Raw genomic sequence first — 20137 nt, forward strand, 5'->3', positions numbered from 1 at the left:
CTAAAACAATATAAAGAAATAAAAGAAAAAGCAATAGCTTTAAGCCAATAATGAAAATAAAATGGAATACTAAAACTATACTGCAATTAATCCAAAAGAGGATTTAGGACAAGAAGAAAAAAGAAGGTATGGGACAAATAGAAAATAAATAACAAGATGTTAGATTTAAACCCAATCAGTTATATTAGATATAAAGGGTTTCAACACTCCAAAGAAAAGACAGGGCCATACAAAGGGATGAAAGAAGGTAAAGGGATTTAAAACATACAGAGTATATTCTCTGGTTCAAGTGTAATTAAATTTGAAAGCAACAGTAAAAAATTCTTACTTGTCTTATTAAACAGGCATACTGGGATTTGCCATTGGCTTTCTCTGGTTGTTAAAATGTCTAAAGCTGACTTTCTCGAAGTATGTGTCGAAGTATGTGGTAGATACTAGAGTTTCACTATAGGGAAACTCTACCCAACCATCCTTTTTGAGTATCCTTCCTATACTAACCAGTTTAGAACACTGACAGAAATTTAGATACAGACTCTATTTAATTTTCTATTTTAAACAGTGTACCATTTTATATTTTCTACCCTAGCCTAATAAATCTGTTTGAAGTATTGAAAATATCACACATAGTGCCATCTTCTCATCTCTACTCACTTTTAGTTAATTTTAGGACTTCTTTTTCAAAGGGCCATCTCAAATGTCACCTCCCCCATGATGACTACTCATTTGAGTTGTCACTTTGTACGTCAGTGCTTGAACCACGTACTAGGATCTTGGAAAATGGCAAATACTCCAAATGCAGTACAAATGCTTTACTCCTTCCTGTTGTGTCCATGGCATGCCTTACCAGTCATTCTTGGTACTCTTTCTGGCTAAACTATTGGGTACAATCTTTTTACCACAGCTCTGCAGACAATTATCATCAAACAATCATTGCTGAAGCATGATGTGAAACCCTTATCACATCCTTGAATGTTTAGTAGAACTTCTGTAGGTATATCCCACCAAAATAAATTAGAAGAGGCCAAAAGGTGTATACCAATTTCTTCTTATATTCTTAGCGCCTAAGATAATTAGGTCTCAATGGTGTTTGCTGTGTTGCATTACAATGGCTTTTAGCAGTAGATTGACTTTTACACATTGTTCTAGTATTGTTTTGTCAATTAGTCCTTTGTAACAAACATATAGGAAGATTCTAATGTATTTTTAATGCTTGAATTCTTCAGTTGGCAGCTGATGATTATGTCATTTTTAAACATCTTGGATGTTTGAAATGTTTCATAATTTAAAAAAAATTAAGTGATGAGGAACAAAATCCCAAGGAGAGGAAATTTGTATCATAGTTCATGGAGTCATGCAGAAGATCTACAGGCACATGTGAGACACACATATTCAAATAAAACAAACAGAAGCCCAGGTGTACTTTGCTTAACAACAGAATAGAAGAAGCATGTATCTGGATCATACAGAATGATATTTACAGGGGTAGAACTAAGCTCTTGATGCTTTCTTGGTCCAATTTCACTGTGATACAAATTAAAAGCCTCCATAGTTAGGTCATCCAAAATTTCATTAACTGTCCCTGCTGAGGGTACTAATATTGGTGAAGAGTACTAATTCAACAGAAATTCATTGAAAACAGACATAAAGCCCCACCATTTTCTTGTTTAGGAATTAGAAGATAACCCATTTGATGGTAGGCTTCTTGTATGTCTTACAAGGTATGATCACAAAATATGGTGAATGTTCAAATTAAAAAAATGTATTATAGTAAAAGGCACATTATGATTAATCCCCATCAAAATACTTTCCCTCGCTTCGAACACACTTATCCCATTGTTCTTGCCACTTTCTGAAGCAGTTCTGGAAGTCCTCTTTCATGAGTGTCTTTAGTTGCACTGCTGTGGATACCTCAATGTCCTGAACTGATTCGAAATGTTAATCTTTCATGGTCATTTTGACTTTGGGAAAGAGCCAGAAGTTCCATGGTGCCAGATAGTGAATAAGGTGGATGAGGACACACTGTAATACTTTTATTTGATAGAAATTGCCGTACCAGAAGCTATGTGTGACGAGGACTATTGTCATGATGGAGGATGAAACAATTTGCCCATTTCATGTTAATGCACTGTTTGTGATTCATGGATGATTTATGGCACATTTGAAAACATACCTTCTCTCAACCGAAGCTCACACCCAGCTGACTACACTGGACAAGCTGAAACTTGTCACTATTACTAAACTTGTCGCTATTACTAAGATTGGTTGCACTGCTTCCCATATTGAAGATTCCTGCCTTTCTGTTGGATGACACTCGGCAGCAGCATTCACCATTTTGTTTGATCACAATGGAAAGGCTCTGTGTCACATATCACTTCTGGTATGGCAATTTCTGCCAAATAAAAATATTATGGTGTGTCCTCATCCACCTAATTCACTGGATATGGCACCATGCAACTTCTGGCTCTTCCCCAAAGTTATTTTGACCATGAAAGGTAAATGTTTTGAATTGATTTCAGACATCGAAGCAGCCATGACAGCACAATTAAAGACACTCACAAAAGAGGACTTCCAGAACTGCTTCAGAAAGTGGCAAGAATGATGGGACAAGTGTGTTTGAAGTGAGAGGGAGTATTTTGAGGGGGATTAATAACAATGTGTCTTTTACTGTAATAATTGTTTTATTAAGCATACACAACATTGTTTGATCACACCTTATATTTATATTTCAACAACTAACACAGTGCCTTTTTATACATACAAAAAGAAGTACTTAATGACTATTTGTTGATTAGTATTAAAAAATAAGAATCTTTCTCTGGTGAGATTAATTTATCATTAAAAGACTTTCCCATTAATAACGTAATTAAGGTTGGGGATTATTACATATACTTTTATGTATCCCTCATCACTAGCTCAAAAGATTCTTTATTTATAGAATGGAAAGATTGAATGAGAAAATCTGATTTTATTCAAGATCTAATATTCATGATTCTATGAAAAATGTTCCCTCAAATGAACTAATCAGAAACCTTAGATTCCTAAAGAGAATAGATTTGGATTTGCATTCCGTTGTCCTGAATGATAAGCATTCTTTGTAAATATATAGGAAGAATCATTTAATTAATTCATTAATTCAAAAAAGATTTATTGAATGCCTACTAAGTAAACTACTGGTTCTAGGTGCTTTATGGCAGTAAAAAAGTATATAACCTAAAATTCACTAATCATTAGATTTAGAAAGAAATATGAAAAACTGAGGTTGTTCTAAACAATCTTTGGACTTTTGGTAGCTGCACTGGCATCCTCCTTCCCATCCTGCTGATGTTCTGGTTGTTTACATAATACATTGAATTCACTGCCTTACTTTTTCTTCTGTGTTTGTGTGTGTGTGTGTGTATGTTTCTATTTGCTTATCTAGTATTACCTCCATATTTTATGCTTACTCAGTTCTGGTTTTGATCCCCAGCCTGCTTCCTTAGCCTGATGCTTTTTAAGACCAGATTAACAATTGATGAGCAATTCAGACATCAAATTCTATGAGATCAGAGAAAAGAGATGGGATCAATTTTTGAGGGGTAGTATAAGGGGCTACAGGGAGATTTGAAAGGGAAGATATAGATAGTGCATGTTTACTGGGTAAATAGGATTTTAAAAGGTGCAACCAGAAGCTAAAGATACTTCAGACATACAAGAGTGCTGAGTTAAGGCAGGCAGAAAGTCTGATCAATGAGGTAAGTTAAAAGATTTGGAGAGACCCATCTACCGAAGAGACATATTTGAGTATCTGAGAAATAAGTGATAAAGGCTGGAAGCAACTCAATTCCACCCTAATTAATGTAAGCAAAGGTAGGCACACACTGGAAACTACACACGATGGCAAAATAGTCTCAGAATCCCTCCATTTTTACATAAGCCTCTCTATAGTAAAAATAATATATGGTCTGTTATGAGTCTACCCAGTCCTTTCCAGAGCTCCAAGAAGTAGCAGGAAAGCAGAAAAACCACTTCTTGGGAAAAGTAATCCACAAAACTAATATAAGAATTAAACTCATTACAAGGACATCTGGGTAGGACTTACTTTTTTATTTTCTTACAGGGCTCATTCAAACTATTTTCTCCTTTTGCATATTTCAAAAAAAAAAACTCTTGAGTCCTTAGTAAATGTTTTTGGCACAAACTGCCACACTTGCCTCCTTTTATTCTCTCCCACACAGACTGTACCTATTAATTTTGACATTCATTATAAGAATCATCCCACTACATTTCAATTGTGTGCATTAAAGTACAATGTGTTTTCTCCATTACTCGCCCTTGCTTGTGTTCCTAACTTTCTTTTTGGTAGTGTACAAAACCCTGTTCAAGATCATTTTCCTACCTTAATCCACTAATTTAATTTTCAGGTAAAAACCACCAGCCAATATAGCTGAATTCTGTTTTATAAACAAATTATATGTAATATATATATATATATATATATATATATATATATATATATATATATAATCATACTCATATCCACTTATTGTATTTAGGTAGCATTTGACATTATGTAGTATTACATATCTTAGTGCTACTTAATGCTTCCTTTAAAATTACCCTTTAATATTTAAAAGCCACTTAAAATATGCTCTGTTTGACTTTTATAATATTAATACTAGTGGCAAATATTTGTCTGAACTAATAAATAGCTTTTCCAGATTTGGGCAACAAAAGTTTCTTCTTTATGTGCTTGAAAAATGATCAGTTTCCTTGCTCCCTAAATCAGACAATTTGTTACATAGGAAGTTCGTTGAAACACGAATGATATCTCTATCCATCTATAAGAATTTCAGAAACTGTTGAGAAAGTACAGACCAATGAATCTTACTTTCACACTAAGAAAAGTGGTTGAATTCATAATAAAAGTAAATTTAGTGTACAATGAAGCAGGCATAATCTGTAAAGGAAAAGAAACATGGCAAGAAATCAGATCTGACTACTCTGAGACATAAAACAAGCATGTTGAAAATAAGTGGTGTGATTCGTTACGTTCCAAAACATCCTTTAATACTAGACTTTGATTTTGTTGTATATTTCTATTTATCTCTGTATACTCAATGTTTACCTCACTAATTAGGATTTGTTGGGTGCTCAAAAATTGGCTTTAAAATTGAATGGACAACATTAATAAAAATGTAATTGAAACACACCAGAAATTTAGAGGTGGTTGTTTTGTGATAGATCAAAGAACTGAGTTTTAAGGAGACAGCAATGTGGAGAAAACAGTGACTCCCTTGGAGAATGAAGTACAAACCACTGGGTCCACAGAGAATCAGAATGTCATAAGTAACCAGGGCAGAATAATATACAAGCAAATTCCTTGAGTTTTTGGATAGTGAAATGTCAGCCTAATGGGGAAAACTTACAAAAATATTTTGCTTTGTGTGTGTGAGATTAATAAAGTGGCAGGTGAGTTTCAATGTACACAAAAATCATGTAAACCACATACAGTCAAGTTTATGAGTTATCCATCATGATCCAGTGTTTATGAGACACATAATCTGTTGCATTATACCTGTATCAGGACTCTTGGAGAGCTTTATTGTTCTATAAAGTACTTCAGTGTGGGCCACTGAGGATAATGAGTCTGGATGAAAAAAAATAACTACAAACTCTTGGACACAGCTTAGACAAGTCATCAATTACACTTCTAGAAAGCACCAAAATTTTACTATAGAATGCTCCTCAAAGAGGATGATCCAATGTAGTGTTACCACCAAAGGGTCAAAAATGTAAGTTATCCTCAAGAAAATTATTAAAAACCAACAAAGAAAACACTCTTATAGAAATCTGAAACAAAAGTTCAAGCTGACACAGGTGCTGGGTGAGATCTACACAAGGATAGTATCTCAGAGATCTCTAGAGAAACACAGCCAATTGGACACACACACACACACACACACACACACACACACACACACACACACACTTATTTTAAGGAATCAACTCATGCAATTGTAGGGGCTAGTAAGCCTGAAATCTGCAGGGCAGGCAGACAGGCTGAAAACTAAGGCAGAATTTCTAAGTTACAGTCTTAAGACAGAATTTCTTCTCTTGGAAACCTCTTTTTTTTTTTTTTTTCTCTTAAGGTGTCAACTGATTAAGCCCACTCACATCTTGGAGGGTAATCTTTACTTAGAGTCAGCTGATTGCAAATGTTAATCACATTTCCAAAATACCTTCATAGAAACATGTAGACTAGTGTTTGACTAAACAACTGGGCAACATAGTCTAGCCAAGTGACACATAAAACTAACCACCACAGACAGTAAAAATAGTAAAGGATGCACATTATGAAGACAAATAAAACAGAAAAGGATGCTTTGGAAAGATAAAATTATATGATATATGGTTTCATGTCAGTATCTGAGTGATTTTGCAGAACTTTATACCTGTAATTTTAGGAAAATGCCACATTTTGGGGAGTGTATCAGATAGCAAAGACATTCTTAAACATTGATTGGTGATAAGACTAGGATCAATGACTCCCAATCAGTTTAGCTTTTGCTACATATCAGCAATTCCTAAAACAACAGAATACATATAAAATATTCTTCAGAAAACTTGCTACAAAGATGCTATTCATTTAATGTAAGAACAAATATATTTATATTTCCAAGACCTCTGTGCTCTGTTTACTTCTAATATCTGTGACTGAAATGAATAATTTTGTGTCCCTTTTATAATCTGTCAGGATCTCTTGACACTTGGGGCTTGATCAGCCTTTTAATGCAAACCAGGGTTCTCAAAACAGGCAAAAATCCTTCTGTGAAAGGAGGTCATTGCTCTGTTTTCCATGGTCACTTCCATTATATTCTCTTAAGTTACATTGCTTCAGTTGATATTTGAAATTATTCAATTCACTTAATTTTCTAAAGCAGCTATCAGGGTATAAGAGTTCCTTTCTTCAGAGCTTCAAAAATCTTGATTCCAAGCTCTGATTCACTGCTTGTATCTACAAGTTTCTGGATTGTTCCTTCTTATAATAACTAATTTTCTGCTCTTGAGTACCTGCCAGGTCCTCTTAAGTTCACTTGACTGGCCCCAAATGGCCTTGTCTTTCCTCTTTCTAACCACACAACCTCATGACATAGCCAATTGTCACTTATTTTAATGCAGTTATCTAGCTATCCTCCATCAATCCCTTCATTGATTGTTTCCTACAGAGCTTGCCACTACTGGAAGATACACTGCCTAAAATAGATCTGCTATTTTTATCAGTATCATGCATAATCTTTCATGCTTCATCAAAGGCAGGTATTACATTTTTCTTCATGATGCCATGTATCCAAAGGAACAATTTTCTGATCTTTGCCTTAATCATCTTCCATGCAAAACAAACAGTTTGATTTTCCCGAAATATTCCAGAAATTGTATCATCCTGCACAGCCCAATAGAAATGACTTTTGACTCTCTGAAATCTGGGTCAATCGTGGCCCAGTTACATATTCTTGGGAAAATGACCTTACTTCACTCAGCCTAAATCTTAAAATAACTACAATAATATTTGTGACTATCTCACACTGTCATTTATCCACCTAATACATATTTACTTCAATAAATATTTGGTGAGCAGCTATCCTAGATGTTATACTAGGAGTTAAGAATTAGAAGGTGAACAAGAAGATAATGTCCCCATCCTTATGGGGCTTACACAGTGACCAAAGATATACAAGTAAACAAAAAAAAGTCTATGTTGTTTACATTAATAAGAGATTGTAATGCATTCTGTGAAGGAAATAGCCACTGTTCTATAGCAAGAAGTCTGTGAGAGAAGGAGGTTTTGCTTTAGATTAGTTGGGCAAGAAATGACCCTCAGAGGAAGTGATTTGTGGGCTTACACTTGAAGAAGAGGTATGTTGAGAGGGAAAGAATATTTTAGGCAAAGAGGACAGACGGTTGAAAGTAAGAAGGGACTTGGAAATAAACCAGCAAGAGGACAGTGGCCAACTTGAGGTTCAATATGTAGACAGTGGCCAGATTGTATCGGAGTTTATAGGGAATGTTTAAGACAATTAAAACATTTAATCAAGGAAACAAATGATATGATTTGTTATTTTTAAAAAGATGATGCTGACAATTGCATATCAAATAAAATGAAGGAAAACATAGCAAAACTAAATAGGATGCAACAGCAGTGGTATAAATGAAAAATCATGGTGGTTTTCTCTAGTGTGGTAACAGTGAAGGTAAGAGAGAAATCTTGATGGTCCATAAAACAAGGACCATCAAGCACGATTTTATAGGTTGTATACTGCACAAGGGTGTCACACCTAACAAGACACAAATGACACTGTGACACAAAAGTGCTATATGTTTCCAGTAAGAATTGCTGATGGATTGGATGAAGAAGATAAACTAGAGAGTGGGATCAAGGAAGAGTCACATGTTTCTACTTGACATACTATGTGAATGGCACTGGCATTAATTATGACTGTGAACATCATAGAGGAATAGTTTTTGGGGTGGGAGAGATATATGAAGTAACAGTTTTGGATAAGTTGGGATGCCTATTAGACATCCAAGGGAGAAAGTCAAGTTGGTGGCTGAAGATTTGTGTCTGCAGATAAGAATGGAAATTGGAATTTAAAACACAAATGTTACAGTTATTTGTTTATAGATTGTATTCAAATTATGAAACTGGTTTGTGTCACTTTAAGGAGAGCACAGGAAGAAAAACAGGCCCATGACTGAGCCCTGGAGCACTGCGACATTTCGTGGTGGGGGAAAGTAGAGGAGGCCATGATCAAAGAGACTGGGGAAAAGTTGCCCGTTAGGTAGCAGAAGAGAATAAATTTGTTTCAGGAAAAAGTCATTTCATAGAAGCCTAATGAGGAAAGTTTATCCAAAATGAGTGACTAGTTGGCTGAGTCAAATGTCCCTAAAAAGTCGAGTGAGATAAAGACAAAGAACTGCCCTTTAAATCTCATTAATATGCCAACTGATGCTTGCCACACTGTGGCAGTGGAGCAGTAAGGAAAGAAGCCAAACTGAAATGGCTTGAAGGGTAAATAGGAGGAGGACTCAGGGATTCCTTTTTTTCCCTTGGAAAAACAACAGAGAAATAGAATGGCAGCTAAGCTGAAGACGTGAGGTCAAAGGAGAGTTTTTGAAATTTGAATGAGAAATACTAGAGCATGAGAGTACAAGGGAAGGAATGGGACCTTGATAGGAGCAAGGACTTTTCTTCAATTATAAAAGGAGAGAATAGAAAGAGGCTGGATGAAGATGCAGATAAGTTTGTTGACTTGGTGATGGGAGAAAGAAGCATTTGCTGTCTGCTTTTGCTTGATTAATGAGGTATTAGGAAGACTATCAGCTTAGACTGTGGGGAATATATAAGGTGAGGGAAGGTTGAAGGGAAAGGAACTGTTTTTAAATTGTTCTTTCAAAGAATGGCAAAGCAAATTTACCATGGAAACCTAAAAGTTTGCTGGGCATTATTAAGTGTTGATCAGGTTTGTGGTAATTAAAGTAAAATCAGTTATACCAGGTGGGTGTTTTGGTTTTTTTGTTTCTTTGTTTGTTTTCTTTTCTTAGAAGTTTCAGTCATTCTGTTGTGTGCATGGAAAAGATAGACAATTGGAACAAGTAAGTTAGAGCTTTTGCAAGTGCATATGAAAGGAGGAGAAAAGGGAAAAATTGTTGAGAGTATCCATAAGGAGGTAATCGTAAAAACGAAATTTGTAAACTAAATTGGATATGAAAGGAAGTGAGAGCAGGAGGGAGGTGATGGATTTGTGTAACTAGAATTTGCATGGGACATCATTCCAAGAGACAATATTTTAGATTGGAAAAGTAATGTAGATTCCAGAGTCCAGAGGGAAGGAGAAAATAAGAAAACCAGAGACAAAAGCTGAAGCAGCAGAGAAGAAGCTCCTGGTCCTGAAGTGGAAACAATTTTCAAAGAGTAGGGGTAGTGAGGTAGCATGATTGCAGAGAGAAATGGGGGCAGAGCTGATTGTGGAAAATAGTAAGGCAGTTGGGTATCACTGAGGGCCAGCCAGGATTAGAGATCATCAATTTAAGATGGCAAAAGTATTCAAAAGTGTTCTGTCTTCTCAGAAGCATTTAATATTCAAGATATTGGAATAAATAGGTGAATTTGATAAAATATGGGGGATTTGTAAGACAGCTACTATGAGAGCACAAATGCTAAGTAAACATAAACTATGATCATTACTCTTACTCTCACTACTGTGATCAACCACATAGGAACATATGTGGCTCTTGCTTGCAATTAAATGTCATAGTCACCTCTTCTGACTCTCTTCCCTTTAACCCTACTCTTCTCGGGCATTGAGTTCAGCAAATGCATTTCATAGTTGAAACAGCTCTGCTTCTTTCACTGCTATTATTCTAATTTGCTTTAGGTTAGCATAACTGAATATTTGAGTCTGCAGGTAAGAATAGAAACCAGAATTTAAGATACAAATGTGACAGTTATCTGTTTATAGCTTGTATTCAAAGTATGAAACTGGTTTATGTCATTTTAATGGGAACACAGGAAGAAAAACGTGCCTATGACTGCATGTTTTCTGGCAGAAAATAAAAATTTCAAAGTAGTCATACCTCTTTTCAACAGTTTAAATATAGACTTAAATGCAATAATATTTTTTTAACAGTTATATGGCCGTTTCCTTACATAGTCAGAGTCTAAAAAGTCATGTTCATCCACTACAATTCTCGTTCACCAAATTCTGTAATAGTTGAACTAAAGGGCACCCTAGGTAGCCTGAAAGCTGTGGTTTTAAAACAACAAAACTAAAGTACTAATTTACACAGCGGGCGGTAAGTTCATGAAACTTATTTCCCCAACTAGTGGAACAAGCCAAAAATATAGCTTTCTATAAATTTTTAGATGATACATTCATAATAGGTTTAAAGAAACTAGAATGTTTGTTATATAATCCTAACTTTCCTGAAGTTGAAATTGTGAGGAACGAAATGGATTTCTGCCCCCACAAAAATCTGTATAGCTATCAAAGAAAAATTATTGTGCTAAATAAACCATGGGCCTAAAGTATTGGTTCATTTCCCTCTTTTCTGATAATACTTTACATTACAAATACATGCAAAGAAAAATATACAACATGAATATTAGTCATACTGTGCAAAATGCTATCACTTTATTTATATGACACTGCCTCTTTTGAATTAGTTTAAAATACGTGCATACATAGCCTATCTATAAAAAAAGAGATGTGTATCTCAAATTTTCATAAAATAAAATAAAAGTTGTTGACAAAAGAATGTGGTTTAGTGAACTTGGCATAGACAGAGAGCAATAGATTGTAATCTTTAAGATTCTTTTTTCACTCCTGAGAAAATCATGTTATCTGGACTTTTAAAAAGAGAAAGTAATAACACATGTTGAAAATATAATTGCCAACGACTGCTGATAAAATGGCAGATAAGGAGATGCAATTCCATATACTGCTTCAAAACAAAAAGGATGCTGGATACAATGTAACAAATAAAAGTTAACACAGAGCCAAGACCAACAAACAAAGAACAACACAAAAGGGCCATAAATTAAGAGGGCATTTAAACCAGAGCTCTAAGACTGAACAGACTCCACTGTGGTATGTTGGTTTACTGGAACCTGATACACGCACAACTCATTAGAGCTGTCCCTGCCTCTGCAAGGAAAGAATATAATTTTAGGCTGTGAAAAGCAAGAAACAATACTTGACACCATTATAAAATAAATAAATGAGTAAATAAATAAATTCCAAAATTTAAGAACCAGGAACTGTGAAGACTGTTTTAATATATAAAATGGCCAGAATTGCTTCAAAAATCATTAATAATTGGACGCAACAGCTGTAAATAGTCTTTACTACTACATATGACAAACATTTTCCATACAAATTAGCAAACAGAAAAAAATTAATTTTTCTAAAAGGACACCATTTCATTGCATAAAAAAATTGGTTTCCAAAATAATATATTTTAAACAAGATATACATAATCTCTACTCACAAAATATAAATTTATCAATAAAAATGAAAGGCCTAAATAAAGTAGCAATATACATGTTCCTTTGTTAGATAACTTAATGTCATAAACATGTCAAATTTCCCCAAATGGATCTATAGATTTAACATAATTCCAATCAAAATATCAAGAGATTTGGAACAAACAGTCTCAGAGATATAGAGAAAAACTGAGGGTTGCTAGAGGGGAGGAAGGTGCAGATGAGGGAAAATGTGAGGGAATTAGAAAACACAATCAGTAACCACAATATTGCCATGGGATACGAAAGACAGTTTGGGGAAAATAATCAATAATATAAAGATTTTGTAGAACATCCAATGGGCACTTGTCTTATTAGGAAGATCACTTCAGGGACAGTGTAGACGCCTGACCACAGTGTACACCTGAGGGTGAAGCTGAATAACAATGAATGTCAACTATAATTATATATATATATATATATATATATATATATATATATATATATAGTCACAGGATGTGGAGTACAGCACAGGGAATAGAGTCAATGGAACTGTAACAGCTATACACAATGTCAGAGGGATAGTAGATCGGGGGTAGGCATTTATCACTGTGAGGGATGTAAATGTCTATTACATTGTTTCATACACCTCAAACTAATAAAAAAAATATCAAGAGATTTGTTGGAAGAAATTAACAATCTGTTTCTAAAATATACATGGAAATGCTAAGGGCAAAACAATAGGTAAGACATTCTTAAGGAGGAACAAAGTAAATTTACCCTACTAGTTATCAAGACAATTTAAAATCTACAGCCACTCAGATCTCTGGTATTGAAGTAAAAAAACGATAAATAGACTAATGACATAAAACAGAAGGCATAGACAATACCTAGTCAGGAAGCTCTCCAGTGTACATGTGAATCCTTCATTTATGACAAAGATAGCTCCCAAGTGCAGTGTGTTAAGGTTGACCTTTCAGTAAATAGTGTCGAGTTGCTGGATTTATATACCATACATAAAAATTAATTCTCTTTGGGTTGTAAATGTAAATGTGACAACTAACATAGTGACATTTCTCAGTAATGAAGTTGGAGACTATCTTTATGACTTTGCAATAAATAAATATTTCTTAAACAGGATATACTAATTATAAAGGGAAAGATTAATGCATTGGTCTATATTAAAATAAAAATTAAGCACTGTTCATGAAACGTATGTAACATTAAGAGCAAAGGCAAGCATCAGGATAGGACAAGCTATTTATAACATATAATCAGTAAAGATTTTACATTCGGAATATAGTGAAGAATTTATACCAATTAATAAGGAAAAAAATGAAGATAACTCGAATTTTAAAAATAGGCAAGATACTTGAATAGGCATATCATAAAAGGACATTCAAATTGTGAATAGACATATTGAAAGGTGCTGTAACTCATGAGAAGTCAGGGAAACACAAATTGAAAACTCAATGGAATAACACTAGACATAACAAATTGGTCAAAATTATACAGACTGACAATACCAAAACTGTTGTTAAATGGTTTGAAATAATGGGAATACAAATTGTCGATAGTGGAAATTTAAATTAGTAAAAACACTTTGAAAAACACGTTTTTTAGATCAATTTTAGGTTTACAGAAAAAAAATGAGCAGAAAGTACTGAAAGTTACTTCAATAATTAAACTTTTTAGTTCATTTGGTTGTCTTATACCATTAACTCAACTCAATGTATGCTGAACAGTAGTTATGATAAATGGAATCTTTGTCTTGTCCTTGACTTTAAAGGAAGTGTTTCCAATCTCTCATCATCATCTTTTCTGTGGGTCTCTTATAGGTAGGTATACTTTGCCTTAAGGCTATCACTTATCAGATAAAGGAATACCAGCTTTAGTCCTACTTTGGAAATTCACATTAAGAATTGGTATTCTCTTTTCCTTTTAAAAAATTTTTATTAAAATATAGCTAACATATAATATTACATTAGTCCCAGGAGTACACCATAGTTATTCAACATTAATATACTTGAAGAAGTGATCACCATAAGTCCAGCAACCACCTGATACCATACGATGCTATCACAATATTATTGACTATATTCCCTGTGCTGCACATTATGTCCCCATGACTTATTTATTTTATACTTGGAAATTTAAACATCTTATTCCCCACCTTTCGCCCCTCTTTTTTTAATTTTTCAATTACAGTTGACATGCAGTATTATTTTATATTAATTTCAGGTGTACAGCATAGTGGTTAGACATTTATATAATTTACTAAGTGATCCTCCTGACCAGTCTAGTACCCACGTGGCACTATACATAGTTATTACCACATTATTGACTATATTCTCTATGCTGTACTGTATATCCTTTTGACTATTTCATAACTACCAATTTGTACTTCTTAATTTCTTCATCTTTTTTACCCAGAAACACCTCCGCCTCCCCCACCCCACCACCTGCCTCTGATCTAGCACCCATTAGCTTGTTCCCTGCATCTATGAGTCTTTTTGTGTTTTATTTGTTCATTTATTTTGTTCTTTAGATTCCACATATAAGTTAGATCCTATGGTACTTGTCTTTCTCAGTCTCACTTATTTTACTTGGCATAATACCTTCCAGATCCATCCATATTGTTACAAATGGTAACATGTCACTCTTTTTATGGCCCAGTAACATTCCATTGTATATACCACATCTTCTTTATCCAATTGTCTATTGATGGGTACTTATGTTGCTCCATCTGCTGGCTATTGTAAGTAGTACTGCAGTGAACATAAGGGTGCACACATCTTTTCAAATTAGTATTTTCGATTTATTTGGATAAACATCCAGAAGTGGAATTGCTGGGTAATAAGGCAGTTCTATTTTTATTTTTCAAGGAACCTCTATACTTTCCTCTCCCCCCAAAAAGCTCTACAATATATGTCATCAGAGAAATGCAATTTAAAAATAACAATGAGATACACTACAAACCAAAACCCAGAGCATTGACAATCCTTAATGCTGGGAAGGATGTGGAGCAACAGGAACTCCTACTCATTGTGTGGAAATGCAAAATGGCACAGCCACCTTAAAAGACAACTGGCAGTTTCGTACAAAACTAAGCATACTCTTATCATGAGATCCAGCAATAGCACTTCTTGGTGTGTCTAGCCAAAAACCTGCACACAAAGGTATATTTCAGCTTTATTCATAATTGCCCAAACTTGGAAGCAACCAAAATGTCCTTTAGTAGGTGAATGCGTAAGTAAACCATGGTACATCCAGATGATGGAATATTATTCGGTGTTAAAAAAGAAATAACTACCAAGCTCTGAAAATACATGGAGGAAATTTAATTACATATAACTAAATGAAAGAAGTCAGTCTGAAAATACTATGTACTATACAATTCCAACTATACAATATTCTGGAAAAGGCAAAACTATGGAGACAGTAGTTATGAGGGGTTAGGAGGGAGGGAAGGATAAATAGGCAGAGCACAAAGGATTTTTTGGCAGTGAAAATACTCTGTGGATACGTGTCATTGTTAGTTTGTCCAAACCCATAGAATGTACTAATAGAAAGAGTGAACACTAACGTAAGCTATGAACTTATTGGATGGTAATAATGTGTCAGTGTAGGTTCACTGATTGCAACAAATGCACCATTCTGGTGGGGGATGGTGATAATGGGGGAGGATATGCATGTGTGGGGACAGGGGGCATAAGGGAAACTTCTATGCCTTCTGCTGAATTTTGCTGTGAACCTATAACTGCTTTAAAAACATAAAATTATTATAAAAATAAAATAAAATAAAGAATTGGGGTTTTCCTTCCTACTTTTTTCAGAGTGAACATATACTTTTCTTCTTAATAAAATGTAATGCAGAAAATTGCTTTAAATTTTTCCCAAATTAATTTATTATTGCATTTATGAGACGTATGTGTCATTATATAGCTCATAATATTATTTTACTATGTGGCTGGATTCTATTTGCTAGTATTTGATTTTTAGAATTTTACATCTATTTGTTAATAGATTAGCCTATAGTTTTCATTTTTATTTTAAGAAATTTTTTTTTCGTTGTACCACAACAGCAAATGATCTTTCTTTGCAGGAAAACTGTTTTTCCTCCCTAAACACCTTTGAGTTTTATTTTTATCCTTAATATTTTGACATTTTATCACATTTTGTCAGGATCTGTTTTCTTTCATTCATTTTATTGCATGTTCAACAAGATCTTTCACTAAAACTGTATACATTTTCTCAGCCCTTTGGAATAGTCTTTCATTATTCTATTATTTATATTTTCTCCTTCTTTACCTTTGTTCTTTACAACTTAAGTAGATGCTTAAACATCTTAATTCGCCATTATGTCTCGATTTTACTCTATTTTTTAAAACTGTCCTATTGCATTGCATTCTGTGAAAATCTCCTTTTGTTTTCTTCCAGTCCATCTTTAACTTTATACAATCCATCTTTTGAAAGGTTTAAAATTTCAGTTATCGTTTTTAATTTCTAAGAATTTTATGGATACACAGTTCTCCCAAATTCATCTCGAACTATTCACTACACTTAGTTGAAATTATTCTACTCCTTGCTACTCTAATCCTGTTTCTCAGGAATTTGTTCTTCTTTTATTGATTTTGATACCACCATTTCATGGTTTGGGTTTCAATCAAACCTTGGTGATTGTCGAGCGCTTGCTTATCTTTGCATTTGAGATGCCCCATAGGCCTTACGTGGATATGGTTCCGTTCATTGTAGGCTGTCTATGATGATTTGGGGATGGGGACATGATTTGCTGCATTGCAGTTGTTTGTATTTCTCCTTCAGTGTCAGGGAAGGGAATTCTTTTCATTTTTGTAGATCAGTACCTATCCATTGCTTTGCTCTAATTCTCTGTATTTTGTACAAATATTCATTAATTTAGTCTCAGTTCAAATACTTTTGATACTTGGAATATAGCAAAATAAAAAGGAGGACTCAACACACCTAACTGCTCAAAATGCAGTTCCACAGTTATTCATCATAAGGATTTGTCTGGCATTCCACTTCTGCATTTCATATTCACTCTGAGAAGGCTGTTCCCCTACCAGCAATCCTTCCTTTGCAGCAGTTTTCTCTTACAAGTACCATTTTGTTCTCTTTTGTTCTAACTCAGGCTAATTTCTGCCTTTCAAGAATTCATAAGTATATACGATATGATGGCATCCATTTTTAAAATCTGCATATTGAAATATTAGTACTGGCTTTAGATCTTTCTTTTCAATTCGAGGAATTGGGAGGAGGAAAGACGGTAGATAAATTCATTCACTCTACCATTTTGTCCCAAATCTTACTAAAATTTGGCTATTTCACTGGTATAAACTCAATAGTTTTTCATTTCTCAGAGACATTCAAAAAATAACTATACCATCTGTAAACAGCATTTGTTTATAACTGTTATTCCTTTTATTCCTTGATTTCATATTGTGTCATTTGAGAACTGTAAATTACTGTGTGCTTTGATAATCATGTAGAACCTACCAGTCACAAGACTCTTCTAAACTCTAAATAAAACTAATTGCTTAAAAAAACAAAACTTTCAAATTTTGAAGGAAATATGACTCTCTTTTCAAGAAGGATCACCTTAAAAGAACTATCTAATAGCCTCTGTGAAAGTCTCAGACACTCTTACTGGGTGGGATCTTGAACACTGAAAATTCTCAAATATACATGTTGTAGAGAACATATAGACAGGGTATGCAGTCATGCAAAATACTTACTACTCAGTATGTATGAGAAAAGAACGATTTCTCTATTTCAAAGAGTAAATTCAATAAGCAAATTGTATTTCCAGGATCTATATTTTATTGAAATATTATGCCAAATATTAAACCAATTACTTTCATTCTTTTTACCACAGAATACTGGTACCTTGCTGAGTTAGGTAAGACTGCTTTACCATTCCAAAACACCAACTCGACTTTCTGGAACTCTATTCTGTCAAGCATATTAAACAATGTGTGATAAATATATACTACATGACATTCTAGATTATAAGGATTATCTTAAAACAAGACATAATTTACGTGTAGATTTCTTAACCAGGTCTCTATATTATAAGCAGTAAGTAGTTTTAATAAAACATTATTCATAGAGTACAGAATATATTGAATCATTAATATTTTTAAGTTAAGAATTATTTTAAATTTAGATTAAAAGTGGGCAGAATTTGGAGGTGTCGAGCCAAAGATAGACATTTTAATTAAATGTGGATTTCATTCAGAAAATGAAGGGTTTTCTTTTATTTGCAAAATATTATACATATGCTTAGGCCATGCTTCACAGCCGTTGGTATCCTACATCATCGTTCTACTTACTAGCTATAAAACCTGAGGAACACTGATTATCTTAAATAGTATATGCTTCATATGTCATATCATGAGACTTGCATCAGATAAAACATGTTAGGCACTTAGAACCATGCCTGACATGTGGTAAGCCCTCAATAAATGTTAGCTATAATTATTTGCATTATGATTATCTCCCATTATTCTATCTAAGAATCCCAGATTGTAGAAAGCCATTTCTTCTGAGATAAATATTGTGAGTTCAGAGTTATTTTCTGGTAAGACTTAAGAAAATAAAAACATGTAGTATTTTTGCTCACATATATTGTGTGGTAATCACATTGAAACATACAAAATAGTCATTTCTTTTGTGTCAAAAGATGTATGGAAGCAATTTATAAGCATTCACTTGAGTATCTGTGAAGTTTTACCATCAATAAATGTACCTTTACAATAAAGGTACTGCTTCAGTCAGATACGCAGCATCAAATTTTATCAGCATTAACGAGTTGTGAGACATTAAACTGGCACTAGTACCAGATGAAATGTCAGCTTAAGAAAACTGGAATAAGGGAAAGGTAAAGCACAATGTATAATTCAGGTGGCAAGTAAACCACTGGAGACAGTGGGGTTGCAGGGTGAATGTGGCCAGGGAAGAAGAAGTATCGGGAGAAATTCTGAATGCCTAACATCATAAAAGACCAAAATAAAACTCATAGACTATCATAGCTCATGGAAACTACATCACACTCCCAGATTCACATAAAGACTTAGGGAGGAGGATTCTTTACATATCTGCCACCTGTGCTACCTCCTAGCATGTGCACTTTGCAACTAAAAACTAACAGATAATTGACAATGGTTAGAAAAACAAAATAATAAGTAATCTGAATATCCAAATCAATATATTGCTTCTATTGAAACAAAGAAATTGAAGGGAAGTTCCAATGCCTAGAATAAAGATTAACGTATGTCTATAAATCTGCCACATAATAGGCACTCAAAATAGATGAATGAATGAAAGGAATAAATGAGCAAATGATCAAAACGACTAGTGGTGAAAGTGCTGTAACCATTTCTAAAGTATCTGAATATATTATGTTATTACAGGACTCTAGGCATTTCTGCTACTTGAAATACAAATGCCAAATTTAATTTGTTTGCAGAGTCCTGCACTATTTGAGCTTTTGCTCTTTAACTCTGAATTTAAGCTTCCTCTTTTGTGGTTCTATTTGGATCGCACTGTCATTGATTGTTACCCACTGGTATCTACAAGATTTTGGAACTGCCTCTTTAATATCTTTCTTGAAGCATTTGCAATTATTTATCTCACAGGCCCTTCAGTACTGTCCTATAATTTTAGCTCTAACAGCTGGAAACTGACATCCCAATTTCACTTACCTGTATACATCTAAATAATAATAATAATAATAATAAATAATAAAATAGCACTTATTAGAGCATTATTATCTACTACTACATTTTCTGAGCACTTTACTGCATAATCTCTCTGAATTTCTTGGTTTGTACAGTTTGTTGTTCTGATTGTCCTCCTTCAGTCATGTTGACCCTGCTTTCTTGCTAGTGAACCACCTGATTCCTCTGGTTTAGGACTTTCACTCTGATACCCTGACTTTTTCAGCTGAGCAAGGATGCCTTTTACACTCTTCTTCCCGGATGAGCAATTGAACATTACCCAGTGTCCCAAACTTGGATTTTCTTTCCAACTCAAACCTCTGAGGGCTGAGCTCTAGATACTTTTTACATGATTCTAATGTATCTTCCTCTCAATTTCCCACTTCTCATGGATAGTGAA

This window comes from Rhinolophus sinicus, chromosome 2 (genome assembly GCF_057876585.1).
Source record: "Rhinolophus sinicus isolate RSI-liver-muscle chromosome 2, RSI-T2T, whole genome shotgun sequence".
In the NCBI taxonomy this organism is placed as follows: Eukaryota; Metazoa; Chordata; class Mammalia; order Chiroptera; family Rhinolophidae; genus Rhinolophus; species Rhinolophus sinicus.